General features: G+C 53.8%; 1 long non-coding RNA gene across 1 annotated transcript; it reads right to left on the reverse strand.

Annotated features, from left to right (window-relative positions):
* Nucleotides 1–9,945: 9,945 nt before the first annotated feature.
* On the reverse strand, nucleotides 9,946–18,486 carry LOC142077445 (uncharacterized). The gene is made up of 3 exons (XR_012671831.1): nucleotides 18,241–18,486; nucleotides 18,007–18,122; nucleotides 9,946–10,247 (listed from the first exon to the last, which is right to left on the reverse strand). It is a non-coding gene; the product is annotated as an uncharacterized LOC142077445 (long non-coding RNA).
* Nucleotides 18,487–22,017: the final 3,531 nt, after the last annotated feature.

Consider the following 22,017-nt stretch of genomic DNA (forward strand, 5'->3'; position numbering starts at 1 on the left):
TACAGCAAAGCTGGTGAAAAACAAGGTTCCATCTTCAATAAAGTCAGGAATTCTAAAACAATACAATGCACCTGGAATAAAATAAAAACCAAACCCATATTATTAAACCATCTTTCCACCTCTGAACACCAAATACAAACCTACTGACCTGGAAAAAAAACCCCAACACGTACAAGTGTACTTTCTTCTACACATGTAGCTGAACCTTGACTTGTCCTGAAGCCCTTAGCTTAAACAGACACCTCTGCTTCTCTAAATATCAAAACATGACTACCCAAATAGCTTAGACAGCTCAAAAGCTACCTCAAAAGTGGCAATCAGCTGAAGGAACAGCAGACCACCACCTCCAGAGAAGCCCAGCAGCAGAACGAGCTGCCTGAGGAGAGGCTGTACCTCATATACCCCGGGCCCCGCCCACCACCCTTCCCACAATCACCTGGCAAGGGGGAGAAGCGAACCACCAGAAGGGATAAAGGCAGCCAGAGGAGCAGCAGGGAGTTTTCTCACCTGCCTGAAGTTTACAGCATACAAAGCACCAAACAGAGGAAGCCCCCCTTACAGCAAACGACCGTACCTGCTCTTTTACTACAACTGCATCTATTGCATCAGCAATGTGACCAGGTAGGGACTTAAACTTAATTTTTCTGGGGCGCAGATAGAAAAAGATAGATGTCATACTAAGCTATGCAGGAAAGTAGATCATTCAATGCAATAAAAATATCATTATTAAGAATTATGTGCTTTGGTTTCCTCTGAAAAACCCAAAATGCTATGGGGTTAGACTTAATTTCTAGCAACACCATGCATGCTACCTAACTTTCAACATACCTGTGTTCTGGATAGGACTGAACGACAAAGCAGAATTAGATCCTGTAAGAACCCCTTCTCAAAAATATCTCTAGATGCAAAGCAAATTATTTGATGTAAATCACCAACAATTCAGAGACCCCCCAGGGGCACCTAGAGACGCCCTGGAGCAAACCAAGAACCCCCAGAAGCACCCCAAGACCCTCAGGAGCATCCTGTGGGGACCCTCAGGAGCATCCTGTGGGCACCCAGGACACCCAGGAGCACCCCAAAAACACCAGAAGCACCCCATGAGCACCCAGAGATCCCCAGGGGATCCACGAGGGCACTCAAGAGACACAAGGACTCTCCAAAGACCCCCCAGGAGCACCCCATGGGCATCCAGAGACCCCCAGGAGCAACCAAAGACCCTAGAAGCATCCCACAGGCACTCAGAGACCACCAGGACTGCCCCAAGGGCACCCAGAGATCCCCAGGAGCAGCCCAAGGGCACTCAGGAGACACAAGGACTCCCCAAAGACACCCCAGAGGAACCCTAAGGATACCCAGAGACACCTAGAACACCCCAAGACCCCCAGGAGCACCACAAGATCTCCAGGAGCATCCTGTGGGCACTCAGAGACCCCAGGTACCCCTAAAATGCCCAGGAGCACCCCAAGACCCCCTGGAGCATCCTGTGGGCACCCAGAGACCTCCAGGAGCACCCTAGGAACCCTAGAAGCATCCTGTGGGCACCCAGAGACGCCCAGGAGCACCCCAAGCCGCCTAGGAGCACGCCAGGGGCACCCAGAAATCCCCAGAAACACCCAGATGGCACGCAGGAGCACCCCAGGGGCAACCCAAGGCTACCCAGAGCCACGTAGAACAACCCAAGACCCCCAGGAACACCCCATGAGCACCCAGAGACCCCCAGGAGCACAACAGGAATGCCCAGAAGCACCCCAAGACCCCCGGAAACACCCCATGGGCACCTAGAGAACCCCAGGAGTACCCCAAGACCCCCTGGAAACACCCCAAGAGCACCTACACACTCCCAGGAGCATGAAGAACTCCCAGAAGCACCCCAAGACCCCCGGAAACACCCCATGGGCACCTGGAGAACCCCAGGAGTACCCCAAGGCCCCCCGGAACACCCCAGGAGCACCTAGACACTCCCAGGAGCACGAAGAACTCCCAGAAGCACCCCAAGACCCTCAGGAGCATCCTGTGGGCATCCAGAACCCCCAGGAGTCCCCCAAGAGCACCCTAAGAGCAACGCAAGAACACGAGGAACATCTTGTGGGCACTCAGAGACACCCAGGAGCACCCCAAGTCTCCCAAAGAATCGTATGGGCACACAGAGACCTCCAGGAACACCTTAGGAGCATTCTAAGGGTACCCAGAAACACCTAGAACGCCCCAAGACCCCAAGGAACAACCCATGGGCACCCAGAGACCCCCAGAAGCACAATAAGAACCCCAAGAAGCACACCAAGACCACCAGGAGTGCCCCCGGCGCGCAACCAGAGTGCCCCATGAGCACCCCAAGGACAGCCAGGAGCCCCTTAGGAGACCCGAAGACACCCCAAAGACCCCCCAGCAGCACCCCAAGACCTCCCAGGAGCATCCCAGGGGCACCCCAAGGCTACCTAGACATGCCTAGAACAACCAAAGACCCCCAGGAACACCCCATGGGCACCCAGAAACCACCAGGAGCACAACAAGAACATCCAGCAGCATCCCAAGACCCCCAGGAGCATCCTGTGGGCACCCAGAGACCCCCAGGAGCATCCCAAGAGCCCCAGGAGCACCCCATGGTTGCCTAAAGACTCCCAGGACCACACCAAGACCCACAGAGCATCCTATGGGCACCCAGAGACCCCCACGATCACCCCAGGAGCAGTCCAAGGGTAGCTGGAGACACCTAGAAGACCCCAAGAAACAACGAATGGGAACCCAAAGACCCCCAGGAGTACAAGAAGAACACTGAGAAGCACACCAAGACCACCAGGAGTGCCACAGGAGCAGAATCAGAGCCCGAGGAGTGGAACCAGAGCCCAAGAAGCAAAACCAGAGCCCCAGGAGCGGAATTAGCGTCCCAGGAGTGGAACCAGAGCTCGAGGATTAAAACCAGAGCCCGAGAAGCAGAACCCGAGCCCGAGGGATGGAACCAGAGCCCGAGCAGTGCAATCAGAGACCCAGGAGCGGGACCAGAGCCCAAGCACCAGAACCAGGACCCGAGGATCAAAACCAGAGCCCCAGGAGCGGAACCAGAGCCCCAGGAGTGGAACTAGAACCCAGGCAAAAAAACAGAGCCCGAGCAGCGGAACCAGAGCGCCAGAAGTGGAACCAGAGGCCTAAGAGCGGAAACATAGCCTCAGGAGCAGAACCATAGCCTGAAGAGCACAACCAGAGCCCAGGCAGTGCAACCAGAGCCCGAGCAGCGGAAATAGAGCCCCAGGAGCGCAACCAGAGCCTGACCAGCGCAACCAGAGGCCAAGCAGCGGAATCAGAGCCCGAGCACTGCAACCAGAGCCCCAGGAGTGCAACCAGAGCCCGAGATGCGGAGCCAGAGCCCCAGCAGCGGAGCCAAAGCCCCAGCAGTGGAAATAGACACCCAGGAGCAGAACAAGAGCCCGAGCAGAGCAACCAGAGCCCGAGCAGGGCAACCAGACCTCGAGAAGTGCAACAGAGGCCCAGCAGTTGAACCACAGTCCAAGGAACAAATCCAGAGCACGCGGAACGAAACCAGGGACAGATGAAAAAAACAGGGCCTGAGCAACAAAACCAGAGCCCATGGAACAAAACCAGGGCCCGAGGAACAAAACCAGGGCCCGAGGAACAAAACCAGGGCCCGAGGAACAAAACCAGGGCCGGCGGGAGAAAACCAGAGCCCGAGGAAGAAAACCAGATCCAAGGAAGAAAACCAGATCCGAGGAAGAAAACCAGGGCCCGCGGGAGAAAAGCAGAGTCCGCGGGAGAAAAGCAGGGCCCGAGGAACAAAACCAGAGACCGAGGAAGAAAACCAGAACCCCAGGGACAAAACCAGAGCCCGCGGGAGAAAACCAGAGCCCGCAGGAGAAAACCAGAGCCCGCAGGAGAAAACCAGGGCCCCAGGAACAAAACCAGGGCCCCAGGAACAAAACCAGGCTTCCGTAGAACAGAACCAGGCTTCCGTAGAACAGAACCAGGCTTCCGTGGAACAGAACCAGGGCCCGCAGAAGAAAAGCAGGGCCCGTGGGAGAAAAGCAGGGCCCCAGGAACAGAACCAGGCTTCCGTGGAACAGAACCAGGCTTCCGTGGAACAGAACCAGGCTTCCGCGGGAGACAACCGGAGCCCGCAGGAGAAAACCAGAGCCCGCGGGAGAAAAAACAGAGCCCGCGGGAGAAAAAACAGAGCCCGCGGGAGAAAAAACAGAGCCCGAGGAACAAAACCAGGGCCCGCGGGAGAAAAACAGGGCCCGCGGGAGAAAAACAGGGCCCGCGGGAGAAAAACAGGGCCCGCGGGAGAAAAACCAGAGCCCGCGGGAGAAAAACCAGAGCCCGCAGGAAAAAAACAGAGCCCGCGGGAACAAAAAGATTTGACGTGCTTGACCTTGACGGCACATTTGTGCAAGACAGGGTCAAGGAATGGGGCATCCTCGGGGTCGCTGAGCCATGGCTGTGCTGGGGACACGCCAAAAACATGCCTCAGCACCAGAAAAACACACTTCCAACACACAAAAACACACCTCAATGCGCTTAAAACACACATTTCTGCATCTCAATGCACTTGAAGTATGTCTTTACAGGCCAAAACATGCCTTGATATGCTTAAAATGTGTCTACACATTAAAAACATGCCTTGACACACTTACAACATGCCTTCACTTGTTAAAACATGAATCAATGCACTTAAAACATGCCTTTACATACTTAAGACATGTTTACATGCTAAAACATGCCTCGGTGCACTGTAAAAATGCTTTTACATGCTGAAACACGCCTCAATGTGCCTAAAACACGTTTACAAACTAAAAACATAGCCTGACATGCTTAAAATAGGCCTTTATATGTTAAATACATGCCTTGATGCACTTAAAACATGCCTTTCCATGCTAAAGCATGCCTCCACATGCTAAAAACATGCATTTACATGCTAAAAGCATGCTTTGATGGTTTAAAACATCTTTACATGCTAAAACATGCTTCAATGAGCTTAAAACACCTTTTCAAGCTAAAAACATGCCTCTGCACAAAAACATGCCTTGACATGCAAAAATGTGCTTTGACATAATTAAAACACGACTCTGACACACTAAAAACACGCCTTGACATGGTAAACGTATGCCCCAACATGATAAAACCAGCCTCAAAACACCCTAACATCCAGAAAACGTGCCTCAACACCAAAACCACAGCCCAACATGCTATAATCACACCTTGACACACTAATAACACACCAGTAGGCACCATGTTGTGACATGGGGATATTGCAGGGTGACCTGGGGGCCCTGGACCAGGATTTGGGGCATTTTAGGGTAATTCGGGGGGGGGCTTAGGGGTCCCAAGGCAAATTAGAGCCATTTTGGGACAATTCAGGAGGGGATTTGGGGTCCCCAGAGCAGAATTTGGAGATATGTGGGGCAAATCTGGTGGGATTTGGAGTCCCTGGGCTGCAATTAGGGACAATTCTGGAGGGATATGGGGTCCCAAGGCAGAATTTGGGGCATTTAGGGGCAATTCTAGGGGGATTTGGGGTCCCCAGCACAGTATTTGGGGCATTTTGGGAATATTCTGGGATGATTTGGGGACCCTAGCACAGAATTTGGGGCATTCTGGGGCAATTCTGGCAGGATTTGGGGTCCCTGGAACAGATATTGGGGCATTTAGGGCCTCGGGGACGCACTTAGGAGCATTTTAGGGCCATTCGGGGGGGATTTGGGGGCCCCAGACTTGAATTTGGGGCTTTTGAGGGGCAATTTTGGAGGAATTTGAGGTATTTGGGGGCAATTCTGGGGGGAATTGATATCCCCAGGGCAAATTAGGGGCATTTGGGGGCAATTCTGGGGGGCTTTGGAGTCCCTAGGACACATTTTGGGGTTCTTCTGGTGGGATTTGGCTTCCCTGGGCTGCAATTAGGAGCAATTCTGGGGAGATTTAGGGCCCCTGGAACAGAATCTGGGGCATTTTGGAGGAATTTGAGGTGATTCTGGAGAATCTGGGGCATTGTGGGGCCGTTCCAAGGGAATTTGGGGTCCCCAGGGCAAGTTATGCGCATCTGGGGCAATTCTGGGGGGATTTAGGGCACCTGGAGTCAATTTTGGAGTATTTCGGGGCAATCCTGGGAGGATTTGGGGTCCATGCATCAGAATTTTGGGCATTTTGGGGCAATTCTGGGGGGAATTGGTGTTCCCAGAGCAAATTAGGGACATTTGTGGGCAATCGTGGGGGGATTTGGGTACCCCAGCACAGAATTTGGGGCATTTTGGGGCAATTCTGGGGGGATTTGGGATCTGCAGAGCAAATCTAGGGCCATTTTGTGGCAATTCTGAACGGATTTGGAGTCCCCAGTCCAGAATTTGGGGCATTTGGGGGCTATTCCAAGGGATTTAGGACCTAGGAGGGGACCCAAGCATCCACCTCCCCACTCACACCAACCCAACACCTCCCTGGATGCCTGGGTCCCACCTTGGCCACCCGTCCTTGCTCCAGCACCAGCTCCTGGGTCTTGATGTTCTTGTGTTCCTGCTCCTTCTCCTGTCATTTCTTGTGCCAGTAACAGATGTCCAGCGTGGGGCCCTTCTCTGGGGGAGAAGGGGGTCACAGGGAGACCCAGGCATCTGGGAGAAACCCCTGCCCCCACCCTGTCACCCCTCTGGTTCTGGGATCCCCCTCACCAAGGAGTCCGGGCATCCGGGCACACACCCCCAGAAAGGGACCCAGGCGTCCGGGACCCCTGTTTCTCCCCCCTCAATCTCAACCAGAGCCCCAACAACCCCCTAAAAGGGGACCCAGGCTCCCAGGCCCCCCGGTCCCCCAAGAAGGGATCCCAACACCCACCCCTCCCCGCCAAAAGGGGACCCAGGCATCCCCATAGAAGCCACTCAGGTATCCCAGACCCCCTATTTCTCCTTCTCAAGATCAACCCAGGCCCCTCAAAACCCCTCCCCAAGAGGGACCCAGGCATCTGGGACCCCCCAAAAAGGGACCCAGGTGTCCAGGGACCCCCCCAAAAAAGGGACCCCAGCACCTAGGCTCACCCCGGCCCCGCAGGCAGTACCACTCCCGAATGGCCTTGGCCGTCTTCTCAGTGATGTTGACGCAGTCGCCTTGGAACCACTCGTTGCAGTTGTTGCACCCGCTGCGGTGGAGGGGAGCACCTCAGCCAAGGGACCCAGACGCCCGGGACCCCCCCACCCTCCCACATAAGGGACCCAGGTGTCTAAAGAAGCCCCATAAAGAGGAACCCAGTAATCCAGGGGGGACCCAGGCATCGAGGACTCCTCCACCCTAACGGACCCAGGCATCCGGGAGCCCCCCACCCTCCCCCATAAGGGACCCAGGCATCCAGTAGAGGCCCCAGGAGTCTGGGGAAGGGACCCAGGCATCCGGGGAAGCCCCATAAGGAGGAACCCAGGAATCAGGGGGACCCAGGCATCTGGGGAGGGGACCCAGGCACCCGAGGCTCACGTGCGCTTCCCGCAGGTATGCACTCTTCTGTGATGTCCAGACCAGGTCCTCTAGTCTGGTGTACTGTGTAATGGGCCGTATAACGTGGGACTGAAACCAAGAACTTCTGACAGACTAGCACAGACTTTTGAAAAATGTATCTAACCTTGATCCAGCCAGGATACACAGATTTCATTTCACTTCCATGGTTCACTTTATCAACAAGGGCCAAATTTAAATAAAATGCAGAAGTCACAAGAATTCAGTCCTCAGGCAGTGAAAAGAAATCTGAGAAACTGTTCAGGAAACTATTCTCTTGAAACAAATGCATTTTTCATGAAGCAAAATGAGAAAATAGTATTTGCTGTTGGGAACTTTGAACTGTCTTTGCCCTTATCCTCAGAATATTCAAAGAAGCAGATGCATTCACCCAACAGCATCATCAATTTCGGGCACTGGAATAAAAACGCTGTAGAACATTTCTAAAGGGACTCAATGTTTTTTCTCTCTTGGAAGAGCTCAGCTCTGCAGCATAAGCAAACATTTTCATTTCAGGTCACTGTATCTGACTTACTCTTCTTCATATCTTAGGCATTGTAGGAAGCAATAATCATCACGAACAGTGCCTACCCACACTCAAATTATTAATTGCAATCATAGATGAATTTTCCTATATTGCTTCAAATAAAGTGTGAATACATTTCACATTAATCTATGTCTGAAAAATAGCTCATGAATAATTCATTCAATGATAATTCCTCCAATCAATCAGAGAGTGATTTAAATACATTTTATTAGTGTTGGACTAACTGTTCATTATTGCTTCACTGAATTGCATGTGAGAAAATGTCAAAATTGTTCCAAACTCTTCTGTTACTAGCAACTAAAATTATTCTTGCACCAGAATTTCCTACTCAAGGAAAAAAAAATCAGACTGGCTGCATAAAAATTCCCTACCGCTATCCAAATACACACACACACACACATATATATATAAAAAAATAAATAAATACCTATCTCTGAGGAAGAATAGGAGGTCTGTCCCACTTAGAGATGCAAACTCAGTGAGAGAAAGAAGCATCCCAAATCTAATCTCATCCAAACAAACCCCAAGCTTTTGTACGCACATCTTCTGGCTGTGGTTTTGAAAGTTTACCCCTTGGAGCATACCTGGCAGCAGGTGAAAGTGGTAAGTGCTCCAAATCCCTTTCATGTAATCGCAACTGTGACCTCCCTGCCGCTGTCCTCTAGGAAAGAGTCTGAGACATGCCACGTGAGGAAAGTTGAAACCAATTGATTATTCATTTGTGTTATAATCATCCCCTCCTGGATTAAATAAGAGGCTTCCATTGCATAGCAGATTTCCACTTCACTAAATCCTGGGGTTTACTTTGCTTTTTCAGATTCATTTTTATCCTTCTTCCCCCCTCTTGCGCAAGCCTCACTGTCTTCCTTTTCAACTGCAATTATCACTTTTCAATACTAATACTTTCCCAAGCAGCCTAGATTTTCACCCCTTTGTACTGAACCAGATTCCTCAACATTTGATCCAGTAAGTGGCTTATTTTACCCTCTAATCTCTCATTTGCCACCTCTGCACACAACCTGGATCTTTCCCTACCTAAACAAGCCATTTTCCACACTCTCATTACCTCTTCCTTTGTACTTCTCACCTTCCTTCCCTAGTGCATAGGATTACCAATTCCGTTTCTCTCCAATAAACCTTGTTCTTTTCTTGGTTTACCTCTAATCTTATTTTCTCAAAATATATTTCAAGTCTTTTTTTTCCTATTTAATTCATGTTTAATGCTCAGGCTTTAGATGAGTTCTTTGAGCTGTTGCTTTATATAGTGTAACAAAGAAAATCAGTGATAATGAAAAAGCGTACCGAAATACACAAAACAGAAGTATAAAAGATTTGTTCCAATCTTTGCATGCACACATATAGTGTAGTTAAGCTATACTATCTCCCTACTGAGCTCTGATGAACCTCCATCTGTAGCGGTACACAAAATAGAAAAAGGCTTCCTTCCTTCTGGCCTTACAGAGAGAGGGAGGGAAGTTCTTAATGCCTCACGTTGAGTTAAAATTACCAGCTATTCGTAAGGTTAGAACCATTTTTATTTCGCAAATAAAGCGAAATTAGACCGCTTTGGATTAGACAGCCAGCATCACCAGACACAGACAGCCTGAATCCTACCACAGCCAAGTTTATTAAACTCCAAAGACAACTTGATGTGTTCCTTTAGACTTCACTGATTTTTCCCCCGTGCACAGCCCCCCCACAGTACCACCTCTCGGCCCCTCCGGGGCTCTGCAGCCCCCCCCAGGCCAAACTCCCCAGATGCTCACAGCCCCTCCCCAGCCTGGAGCCCCCCCAGTCCCCTTCCCCGGGGCCTGCAAGTCCCCCCCTGCCTGCCCCACTCCTCGGCCCCCCATGCCCATGGCCCCTCAGACTCACTACCACCACCACCACGATGATTGATGATGAGGATGAGGATGCCGCCGCCGCTGCTGCCTGGCTGCAGACCCTGCCGCGAGCCCCGTTGAAATAGCCTCCGCAGCCAATCAGCACACGGCTCCACCAGGCTGCCCACGCGGGGCACACGGGGAGTTGTAGTCCCCGCCCCAGAAGCACACATGCACGGTGTTTCATGCAGCGCGGGTGGCTGTGCAGGGACCTCTGTGCCATGGTGGTGATTGTGCAGGACCCTCGTGCGACAGTGGTGGTTGTGCAGGACCCTCGTGCAATGATGGTGGTTGTGCAGGACCCTCATGCAATGGCGGTGGTTATTTTTCTCAGCAGTAGCCTTGGGTTCAGGAGCAAAACAGCTGGTGTCTGATACCGCCACAGTGTACCGCCTCAAGGCCACCTCCAGTTCCTACGTGGCTCCCACAATGTGCGTGGACCCCCCCTGCAACAGGTGCAGATGTGCAAGGACCCCCGTGCAATGGGGACTGGGATTGTTATAAAGAAGTCTGATTCACTGTGTTCTTCTCTCTGCAGAGCCTTGTTCCGCAGGAGCAGCTCTGCGCCAGCAGCTGAAGGAGCTGGAGCCTCAGGCTGCAGGAGCTGACCCAGCCTGAACGTTCTGATAAATCTAACGCTGCAAACACAGAACTCACTGAATCCAGCAGATGGGAGCGGGACAAAGAAGAGAAGGACCAAGGAAACAATTCCTGGAATCACAGAAGGGTTTGGGTGGGAAGGGACCTCTAAAGCTCATCTAGTCCAACCCCTAGCCGTAAGTAGGGACACACTCACCTGAACCAGGTTGCTCAGAGCCCCATCCAGCCTGACCTTGAACGTGTCCAGGGATGGGGCATCCACCACCTCTCTGGGCAACCTGCGCCAGTATCTCACCGCCCTCACCGTAAAACATTTCTTCCTAATACCTAGTCTGAATGCCGCTGGCAGGCAGGCACAAGCTGACCCTCGATGGCAGAGAGAAAGATAAAGGAGCACTGTGTAGCAAAGAAAGACGGGAGGCTCTGACGGAACAAGAAAGATGGAAAGGGAGATAAAGTGCTACAAGGTGCTGTGGAAAACAAGGAAGGTCTCAGGAGGCATCGTGACTGTGAGAAGCGGGGTGTTGAGGGGGGCTGACGGATAGGCTTGGGGATGACAAGAAGGAACTCGGGTGATCATCTGAGCAGAATACAGATGGTCTAGGGTGGCCGGGGACTGAACACAGGAATCCTAGATAGTGTAGAGGAACCAATGAGTGCTCTACGGCTCAAAGTGCTACAAGATGGATGTGGAGCACAAAGGAGGTCTCAAGAGGCATCATAACCAGGAGAAAAAATGTCACGAGGCAGCCAGAGAGACAGAAAAAGGATTGGGGACATGCTGATTAAATCCAGAGGGAATGTGAACCGAGTAAACGTCATCAGAGGGCCAGAGAACAAAAGAGGCACAGCTAGAGGGAAGAGTGGACCTAAATGACTGGGCTGGGTCACAGATATGGACTCAAGAAGTCTTCTGAGGGAACAAGAGGGGTGCAAGGTCCACTACAAAGCTAAAAGTATACTAAGGGCAACCTCAAAGGCATCAATAGGCATCATGACACCATTAGAAGGGTCCTGATTGGGCCAGAGAGACCAAAGGCGGCTCAGGAACACAAGGAGGAAGTCTGGAGGGGATTTGAACAGAGTACAGATGTCCTCAGGAGGCCGGGGACCAAATGGAGGCACCCTGGATGGCAGACAGGATGATAAGAACGCTCCAAGGCACAAACAAACTCGAGGACAAGGTTTGGAGGTAATAAGAGGGGATCAAAGGTGGCTACAGAGCTAAAACAGGGCTGTGGGACACAAAGAAGGCTTCAGGAGCCACAGTGACCGGGAGCGGAGGGGTCATGAAAGGCTCGGAGGGATAAGAGAGACTGAAAGGGAGGTAAAGCCCTACCAAAATGCTGTGAAGCGCAAGGAAGGCCTCAAGAGGCACCCTAGATGGCATAGAGAAGAAAGAGAATGCTCATTTTTGGGAACAGAGATCTTGGGCGTAATTGCGACAAAAATAGTCCAAAGGGGCCTTACGGAGCTAAAAGTGGAACATCTTGGACCTCGGGAGGCATCATGATGGTAGCAGAGGGTTCTGAGAGGGACAGACAAAAGAAAGCTCGAGGACATGATGAAGAAGTCCAGAGGGGACCTGAAAAGACTACAGCTGTCCTCAGGGATCAGGGACTGAACAGAGGTATCCTAGCTAGCATAGAGGACAACCTGAGTGTTCTGGAGATGACAGATGGCATCAGGAAAGGTTCTCAGGGAGCAAGAAGGTTGCAAAGTGCGCTACAGAGCCAAAACACAGCTGTGGGGCACAAGGACAGTCTCAGGAGGCATGATGACGGGAAAAGGGTGCTGAGAGTGAAAGAGGGACAGAAGGTGCCTCTGGGACACAATGCAAAACTCAAGAAGGTGTTCCAGCAACGTACAGATGTCCTCAGGGGATGAGCGACTGAATGGAGACATCCTAGATAGCAGTGAATAAGGTGAGAGCGCTCTGGGGAACAGAGAAAGCCTGAGGAAGGGTTTTGTCTGAATAAGAGAGACACCAAGAGGGCTGCACAGCTCAAAGGGTGCCATGGGGCACGAGGACGGTCTTGGGAGGCGTCATGACAGGAACGAGAGGGCTCTGGGGGGCGAGGGGAACATGGATATAGAGACAAACAAAGGATTGCTGACACAGTGAGGTAGTCGGGAGGGGATCTGAACAGAGTACAGATGTCCTCAGGGGACTGGGGACCAAACGGAGGCATCCGACATGGCGGAGGGAAGGTAAGAGTGCTCTGGGACAAAATGAAAGCCTGAGGAAGAGTTGTCTCTGAATAAGAAAGATACAAAGCCTGCTGCAGAACTAAAGGTTGGTGCATGGAACACAAGGACGCTCACAGGAAGCATCGTGACAGCAATAGAGGGGTGCTGAGGTGGCCAGAGAGACAGAAGGCGGCTCGAGGGCACAAAGGTCTGAACAGAGTACAGATGTCGTGAGGGAGACGCTGACCCATGGAGGCAAGCGAGATGGAGGAGAGGACAAAAAGACTGCTCTGAGGAAGAGGGACGCCCCGAGGAGATGTTCTGACAAACCGAAAGGGGTACAAATTACGCTCCAGCGATAAAAGCGTGCCAAGGAGACCCTCTAAAGCCTTGGGATGAACTGAGAGAAGAGGAAAAAAATAAAAGGCATAAAAAGAAAATTTACAAAGTGACAGGCTACAGGACAGATAAGAACAAATTAAAAAATTAACACAGTTAACTTGATAAAAGTAGACATTAAATAAAAATTTTAAAAACAACAGAGTATACGACAGACAGGAAAGAATTAAAAAGTAGCAATAGACAACTTGATAAAAGTAGACATAGAAAGAAAATTTCAAAAGCGATGGGGTACAGAACAGACAGGGAAAAAATTAAAAATAGGGACAGAAAACTAGATAAAAGTACACATAGAAACAAAAATTCAAAATTGAAGGCATTAAGAGAAAAAAAAATTAGAAGATAGGAAAAACAAACTAAATAAATGGATACATGGAAAGCAAATTTCAAAAGCAACATGACAGTGAGAACAGACAAGGAAGAACTAAAAACAGGGACAGGAACCAGATAAAAGCAGACAGAGAAATAGTATCATAAAAGGAACAGGATTAAGAAATTAAAGGAAGAAATTAAAAAATAGGAAAAGCAAGCAAAATTTTAAAAAGAAAAAAAAATTGAAAAGCGACAATATACAGGACAGACAAAATGAATTAAAAATATAGACAGTGACCTGAACTGGATAAAAGTAAAAATAGAAAGAATGTAAAAGCAACAAGATACAGAACAAACAAACAATAAATAAAAAGTAGGGATAGACATCTTGATAAAAGTAGACATGGGAAGAATATTTACAAAGCGACAACAGGACAGAGGAAAAAGTACAAACAAGGACTAGATAAAGAGAAACGTAGCAAGAAAAATTAAAAAGCAATACAATACAGGACAGACAAGAAAGAATTAAAAAATAAAATGAACCACATAAAAGGAGACATAGAAAGAAAGCTTAAAAATCGACATCACTAAGGAAAGAGAAGAAAAAATTAAAAAATAAGGATAGAGTAAAAAAGACAGAATAATAGAAAGTAAAACAGCAGAGTACATGATAGAGGAAAAAAATAAAAAATAGAGATAGTGAGTTTGATAAGAGTAGACATAGAAAGAAATTTAATAAAATAATCAGGGTACAGAACAGAAGAAAAAAATGAAGAAATAAAGACAGTGAACTGCGTAAAAGTTTACACAGAAAGAAAGCTGAAATACTGGCATCATTAAAGGAAAGAGAAGAAAAATGAGAAAATAAGAATAGGGTGACACATAGAAAATTTAAAAAGCAGGACAAAGGGATAGAGAGAAAAAAAAATAGGGACAGGAAGAAAAGCAGAATAACCAAGAGAAGAAAAAAAAACAGAAAGGGAACTGCACAGAGATGGGCAGCAGGACAGAGAGATGGAGAAAGAAAAAACAGGAACGAGAACAGGGACAGAGGGATAGAGAGGCAAAGAGAGGGACGGGGACCAGGACAGTGGGATATAAATGGAGAGGGACGGGGAGCAGAACACAAGATTGCAGAGAAAGAGGTCCAGGGAAGTGGAAGGAATGACAGAGAGAAAAAGAAGGGGGCAGGGAGCAGATCAGAGAGCTGGAGGAAGAAAAGATGCTGCTGGGGAGCCGGACAGGATGACAGAGCCAAAAGAAATGAATAGGAAGCAGGGCAGCAGGATGCAGACAGCAAAAATAATTGTAGGCAACAGGACAGAGGGATTGACAGAGAACTAAGGGACAGGGAGCAGGACAGAGGAATGGAAGGAAAAAATATTGATGAGCAACAGGACAAAAGGATGCAGAGAAAAAGAAAGAGGGAAAAGGAAGGAGGGAGAGAGAGAGAGAGAAAGATGGGGATAGAGCATGGGACATGGAGAGACAAAAAGCAGGACAAGGAACAGCACAGAGGGACTCAGGGCAGGGTGGGGGGAACCAGATGCAGATAAAGACAAAGAGATGGAAAAGGAAAGAAAACAATGATGGGCTGCTGGACAGAGATGGAGGAAGAAAAACTAGGGCCAGAGGAGGGAAGAGAGAAAGGAAAAAAAGGACAGCTAGCTGGACAGGGGGATATAACTAGAAACAAGGAGACAGGCAGCGGGACAGAGGGATAAAGGCAGAATAACCAGGGAGAGGAAGCAGGACAGATGGACAGTGAGACCAAAAAAACGGGCAGGGAGCAGGACTGAAAGATGGAGAAAGAACTATTAGGGGCACAGGGGTAGAGAGAGGAAAATACAGGCTGGAGGAAGGACAGAGGGACAGAGAGAGAGTGACAGAACCCGGACAGAGAGTGGGAGAAAGAAAAACCCGTGACAAGCACCAGGCCAGAGGCGGGGGCAGGGGGAAAGCAGTACAGGAGGAAGGAGAGAGGGATACAGGAAACAAGCGAGGGACAGGGAGCAAGAAAATGGGATACAGAGAAAAAGAGAGGGATGGGGAGAAGGACACTGGAATAGAGAGGAAGCAAGAGCAACAGGGAGAATGACAGGGAGATGGAGCCAGAGGAAAAACAGGGACCAAAAGCAGGACAGAGAAATGGCAAAGGAAAATTAGGGATGGGGAGCAGGACAGAGGGGTGGAGAGACAACGAGGGACGCAAGGATAACAACAGAGAAAGAGGGAGGGAGAGAGGGAAGGAAGGATGAGGAGCAGCACAGCAGGATGGAGAAAGAAAGAGAGGGATGGGGAGCAGGGCAGAGAAATGGAGAAAGAAAATACAGTGATGGGGAGCAGGACAGGGGGCTAGAAAGAGAAAAATAAGACAAGAGAGAAGACCGAGGAGCAGAGAGAGAAAGAAAGGTCGAAAGAAAAGGTCAGAGAGGCAGCGAAATCAAGAAAAACAGGGACAAGGAGCCCTGCCAAGAGATGAAGCAAGAAAATGTAGGGTCGGTGAGCAGGACAGAGGGATAGAGAGACGGGGCGGGGGGAGGAGAGGAAGAACAAAGGAGCGACACAGATGGTGACAGGGCGCAGGACATACAAACAAAGAGAGAAAAAGGACAGGGAACAGGACAAAGGGATTGAGAAATAAAGAGAGGGTCAGATCTGTACAAAGAGAGCAAGAAGGGGGGAAAAAAACAGCAATGGGCTAGAGGACAGAGACAGAGGAAGAGAAAAAAGGGCCAGGGAGCAGGACAGAGGAGGAGAGAAAGGAAAAAGGGAGAGCTGGCTGAACGGGGAGGTACAGCAAGAAGCAACTGGACAGGCAGCAGGACAGAGAAATAAAGGCAGAAAAAACGGGGACACGAAGCAGGACAGAGGAAGAGTGAGAGGAAACAAGGGGCAGGGAGCAGGACAGAGGTGGAGAAAGAAGCATTGGAGCAGAAGGATAGAAAGAGAAAAAAGAAAGACAGCAAGAAGGATGGGGGATAGAGGGGAGAAAGAAGGACAAGGAGCAGGACACTGATTGTCAGAGAAAGACAGGGACAGGGAGCAAGACAAGGTGATACAGAGAGAGAAAAAAGGGACAGGGAGGCAGGACAAAGTGAAAGGCAGCCAAAAATAAGAGACAGGGAGCAGGACAGAGATGGAGGGGAAAAAGCCTACAATGGGCAGCAGGAGACAGGAAAGGAGAAGAAAAAAACTGCACTGGGCTGCAGGACAGAAATGGAGTGAGAAAAAACAGTGACAGGGAGCAGGATAGAGTGACAGAGAACAAAAAAAACAAAGAGGGAACAGGGCAGAGAAATGGGGGGAAAGGCAAGGAGAAGGACAAAGAAACGGGGGGGGGACAGGAAGCAGGACAGGGAGATGGAACAAGAAAGGAAAAAAGGATGGGGAGGCAGAACAAAGGGAAAGAGAAACAAGGACAGGGAGCAGGGCAAAGGGATGGAAGATGAAAAAATAGTGATGGGCTGCAGGATAGAGATGGAGGAATTAAAAAATACACACAGAGGGCATGACAGAATGACAGAGAGAGAAAAAAGGGACAGAGAGTAGAACAGCATTGGAGGAAAAAAACAACTATGATGGGCAGTGGGAGAGAGCTACAGAGAAAGAAAAAATACTGAGGAAGAGAGCAAGGAAAGAATGGAGAGCTAGCTGGACAGGAGGATACAGTAAGAAAGGATGGGAGAGGGCATGGGACAGAGAGAGAAAGACAGAAAAGATAGTGAGAGGAAGCAGGGCAGAGGGACAGCAAGAAAAAAAAGGGACAGGGATCTGCACAGAGATGGAGAAAAAAGCAGCAAAGACAGATGAGAAGAGACAGAAAGAGCAACGGGGAGCAGGGCAGAAAAAGAAAAATCAGGGCAGCAGCGTGATGAGGATGGAGGAAAAAATCTGGGATGGTCAACAGGACAGAGAGGAATATGAATATGGGTAGGGAGTGGGACAAAGGGATATAGCAAGAAACAACAGGACAGAAAGCAAGACAGAGCAACAGACAAGAATAATAACAAGAGAGAGAAAGACAGAGACCATGAGAAGCACAGGGGGTTAGAGAAAGAAAAAGAGGTATTAGGAGCCCTGCAGAGAGATGGAGAACAAAAAAAAAAAAAGAGGCAGGGAGCAGCACAAAGGGTCAGAGAGAGTAAGAGACAAACAGGAAGAAGGACTGGGACAGGGAGATACACAATGAAAAAAAACAGTGATAGTAAGCAAGACAAAGGGATAGAGAAAGAGATGGAAAGAGAAAGAGAGAGAGGAAGGCAGGGACACGGCGCGGCATGTACAGGCGCGGAGAGGAAAAGAATGCAAGGGAACAGGCCAAAGAAATTGTTGGGGAAAAAAAGACAGATGCAGATCAAGACAAAGAGATGGAAAAGCAACGCAGTGATGCCTACAGGACAGAGACAGAGAATGAAAAAAAAAAAAGGGAGAGGGAGCAGGACACAAAAATAGAGAGAAGAGGAGAGGTACAGGGGAAGAGACAAAAAAGAAAAAAAACCTCACAAGAGCATGTGAAAGAGAGGGGGCCAGGAGAGAGGCAGGGAGGGCCCAGGATGCACAAGAGGGGAGACAGGGCCTCGAGGGCCCGGGACTCACCCTCACCACAGCTCTCGCTCTTGGTGCTGCCAGGAGACTTTGACAGTTCAGACGCTTCTTTCTCCTTCTCTCCTCCCTTCCTCTTCTGCAACTCTGGTCGCTTGGCTGTCCTCCACCTAAGAGAATATATGGGTGTCTCACAGCTCTTACGAGATAAGGCTTCCTAGACAAGTATCCTTGCTCGCTCATGCAATGGCTCGTGGCCGTACCGCGCTGTTGGTGATGCATACAAACCCTGCGGTCCGTGTTGGCAGCCTGGCCTGCTGTGCACTACAAAGAAGGATCCTTCCTCAGCCGGAGAGGCAGGCTCTTTCTTGCCTGCAGCAGGAGACAGCTGCCAGCCAGATGGCCTTCGATTTCTTCTTCTTTACGTTTCTATGGCATCTCCAGCTTCAGCCGCGGCAGCTCCTGTCCACAGCCGGTAACACCGCTTTTCAAGGAGCAGCTGGAAGCCCGCAGGAAAACACACGAAACCGGCAACAAAACTAGACCACGTGCCGTGCCGCGGGGGCCGCGGCGGTAGGAAGGACTACACCTCGTCGCACACGGCTAAGAGCAGCCCGGCAGCCGAGTCCGCAAAAACTGCACCTGCCGGCACACACTGGCAAACACGGCGCAGCCCCTTCCGCGCGGCTCCCGGCGGCGCCGGCTCCGACCCGGCGCGGCCCGTCCGCGCGGCTCCCCGCGGCGCCGGCTCCGACCCGGCGCGGCCCGTCCGCGCGGCTCCCCGCGGCGCCGGCTCCGACCCGGCGCGGCCCGTCCGCGCGGCTCCCCGCGGCGCCGGCTCCGACCCGGCGCGGCCCGTCCGCGCGGCTCCCCGCGGCGCCGGCTCCGACCCGGCGCGGCCCGTCCGCGCGGCTCCCCGCGGCGCCGGCTCCGACCCGGCGCGGCCCGTCCGCGCGGCTCACCCCGGCGCCGGCTCCGACCCGGCGCGGCCCGTCCGCGCGGCTCCCCCCGGCGCCGGCTCCGACCCGGCGCGGCCCCCTCCGCGCGGCTCCCCGCGGCGCCGGCTCCGACCCGGCGCGGCCCAGCCGCGGCGCCGGCTCCGACCCGGCGCGGCCCCCTCCGCGCGGCTCCCCGCGGCGCCGGCTCCGACCCGGCGCGGCCCCCTCCGCGCGGCCCCCCGCGGCGCCGGCTCCGACCCGGCGCGGCCCCCTCCGCGCGGCCCCCCGCGGCGCCGGCTCCGACCCGGCGCGGCCCCCTCCGCGCGGCCCCCCGCGGCGCCGGCTCCGACCCGGCGCGGCCCCCTCCGCGCGGCCCCCCGCGGCGCCGGCTCCGACCCGGCGCGGCCCCCTCCGCGCGGCCCCCCGCGGCGCCGGCTCCGACCCGGCGCGGCCCCCTCCGCGCGGCCCCCCGCGGCGCCGGCTCCGACCCGGCGCGGCCCCCCGCGGCGCCGGCTCCGACCCGGCGCGGCCCGTCCGCGGCGCCGGCTCCGACCCGGCGCGGCCCCCTCCGCGCGGCTCCCCGCGGCGCCGGCTCCGACCCGGCGCGGCCCCTCCGCGCGGCTCCCGGCGGCGCCGGCTCCGACCCGGCGCGGCCCCTCCGCGGCGCCGGCTCCGACCCGGCGCGGCCCCCTCCGCGCGGCTCCCCGCGGCGCCGGCTCCGACCCGGCGCGGCCCCTCCGCGCGGCTCCCGGCGGCGCCGGCTCCGACCCGGCGCGGCCCCTCCGCGCGGCTCCCGGCGGCGCCGGCTCCGACCCGGCGCGGCCCCCTCCGCGCGGCCCCCCGCGGCGCCGGCTCCGACCCGGCGCGGCCCCCTCCGCGCGGCCCCCCGCGGCGCCGGCTCCGACCCGGCGCGGCCCCCCGCGGCGCCGGCTCCGACCCGGCGCGGCCCGTCCGCGGCGCCGGCTCCGACCCGGCGCGGCCCCCTCCGCGCGGCTCCCCGCGGCGCCGGCTCCGACCCGGCGCGGCCCCTCCGCGCGGCTCCCGGCGGCGCCGGCTCCGACCCGGCGCGGCCCCTCCGCGCGGCTCCCGGCGGCGCCGGCTCCGACCCGGCGCGGCCCCTCCGCGCGGCTCCCGGCGGCGCCCGCTCCGACCCGGCGCGGCCCCTCCGCCCGGCTCCCGGCGGCGCCCGCTCCGACCCGGCGCGGCCCCTCCGCCCGGCTCCCGGCGGCGCCGGCTCCGACCCGGCGCGGCCCCTCCGCCCGGCTCCCGGCAGCCCGCCGCTCACCTGTGCGGTGCCGACGCTGCAGTACCTGGCTTCGGCTACGAGACGACAGCAGCAGCGAGCACCCGCCGGACAGCGCTTGCCCAGGGGCGGCAGTGGCGCTGCAGTGCTGCACTTTGCATACGTCTGGCGACAGCGGTATTTCCTTACCGAGGAGCAGCAACGAGCGCGTGGGGAAACACCCCGCAGACACCGCAGCAGGGCATTGCTGTTACGGGTAGAGGCTAGCGTGCATCACAGGGACGCTACCACGCATGCGCGGCTCCAGAGCTTCACTACCGAATTTTGGTCGCTCGGTGGCAGCAGGGAGCACGGCAAAGCGCGCCACCGCGCACGCGCGAATCCCGAGCTGCAGTACCGAATTTCGGTCGCACGGTGGCAGCAAGGAGCGCGGCAAAGCGCGCCACCGCGCATGCGCGGCTCCAGAGCTTCACTACCGAATTTTGGTCGCATGGTGGCAGCAGCGAGTACGGCAAAGCGCGCCACCGCGCATGCCCGAATCCCGAGCTGCAGTACCGAATTTTGGTCGCACCGTGGCAGCAGGGAGCGCGGCAAAGCGCGCCACCGCGCATCCGCGCGCCCGAGTTGCAGTACCGAACTTTGGTCGCACGGTGGCAGCAAGGAGCGCGGCAGAGAGCGCCACCGCGCATGCGCGGCGCCCGAGCTGCAGTACCGAATTTTGGTCGCACGGTGGCAGCAAGGAGCGCGGCAGAAAGCTGTGATTTTGCTCCTCTAGCTCTCGTTGTCTTCCTCGGGCTCTGGTTTTCTTCCTCGAGGGCTAGTTTTGTTCCTCGGGCTCTGGTTTTGTTCTTCCAGCTCTGCTTTAGCTCCTCGGGCACTGGTTTGATTCCAAGGGTCTCGTTTTGTTCCTCGGACCCTCCATTTGTTCCTCAGTCTCTGGTTTTGTTCCTCGGGCTCTAGTTTTCTTCCTCGAGCTCTGGTTTTGTTCCTCGGGCTCTGGTTCTGTTCCTTGGGCTCTGGTTCTGTTCCTCCAGCTCTGGTTTTTCTACTCGGGCTCTGGTTTTGTTCCTCGGGCTCTGGTTTTTTCCCTCGGGCTCTCGTTTTGTTCCTCAGGCCCTGCTTTTCTTCCTCGGGCCCTGCTTTTCTTCCTCGGGCCCTGCTTTTCTTCCTCGGGCTCTGGTTTTGTTCCTCGGGCTCTAGTTTAGTTCCACAGGCTCTGGTTTTATTCCTCGGGCCCTCCTTTTGTTCCTCGGTCCCTGGTTTTCTTCCTCAGGCTCTGGTTTTCTTCCTCGGACTCTGGTTTTCTTCCTCGGGCTCTGGTTTTGTTCCTCGGGCTCTGGTTTTTTCCCTCGGGCTCTCGTTTTGTTCCTCGGGCCCTCCTTTTCTTCCTCGGGCCCTGCTTTTCTTCCTCGGGCCCTGCTTTTCTTCCTCGGGCCCTGCTTTTGTTCCTCGGGCTCTGGTTTTGTTCCTCGGGCTCTGGTTTTGTTCCTCGGGCTCTAGTTTAGTTCCACAGGCTCTGGCCTGTGGGCCCTCCTTTTGTTGTGTGATTAGACCTGGTGTGCTTTATTTGTGGCAAGTCCACCGAGCACCCAGGCCTGAATAAAACAATCTCTCTCCTGAGCGTGTGGAATTGGTTCCTTCCACGCCGGGCACGAATCCGCTTTTCGGACAACACCTAGCCCCCAGCACCCGCACCAGCAGCACCAGCAAGCCCAGTGCCCAGCACGCAGCAACCTCAGGGCCCAGCACCCAGCCGTGCCCGCCACCCGGACATGCCCAGCACCCAGCAACCCCAGTGCACAACACCCAGCACCCCCAGCGCCCAGAAACCAACACACGCACACACCCAGCACGCCCACCGCCCAAAACCCAGCAGCCCAACAT

The sequence above is a fragment of the Calonectris borealis genome, unplaced genomic scaffold (assembly GCF_964195595.1).
Source record: "Calonectris borealis unplaced genomic scaffold, bCalBor7.hap1.2 HAP1_SCAFFOLD_253, whole genome shotgun sequence".
Taxonomy (NCBI): domain Eukaryota; kingdom Metazoa; phylum Chordata; class Aves; order Procellariiformes; family Procellariidae; genus Calonectris; species Calonectris borealis.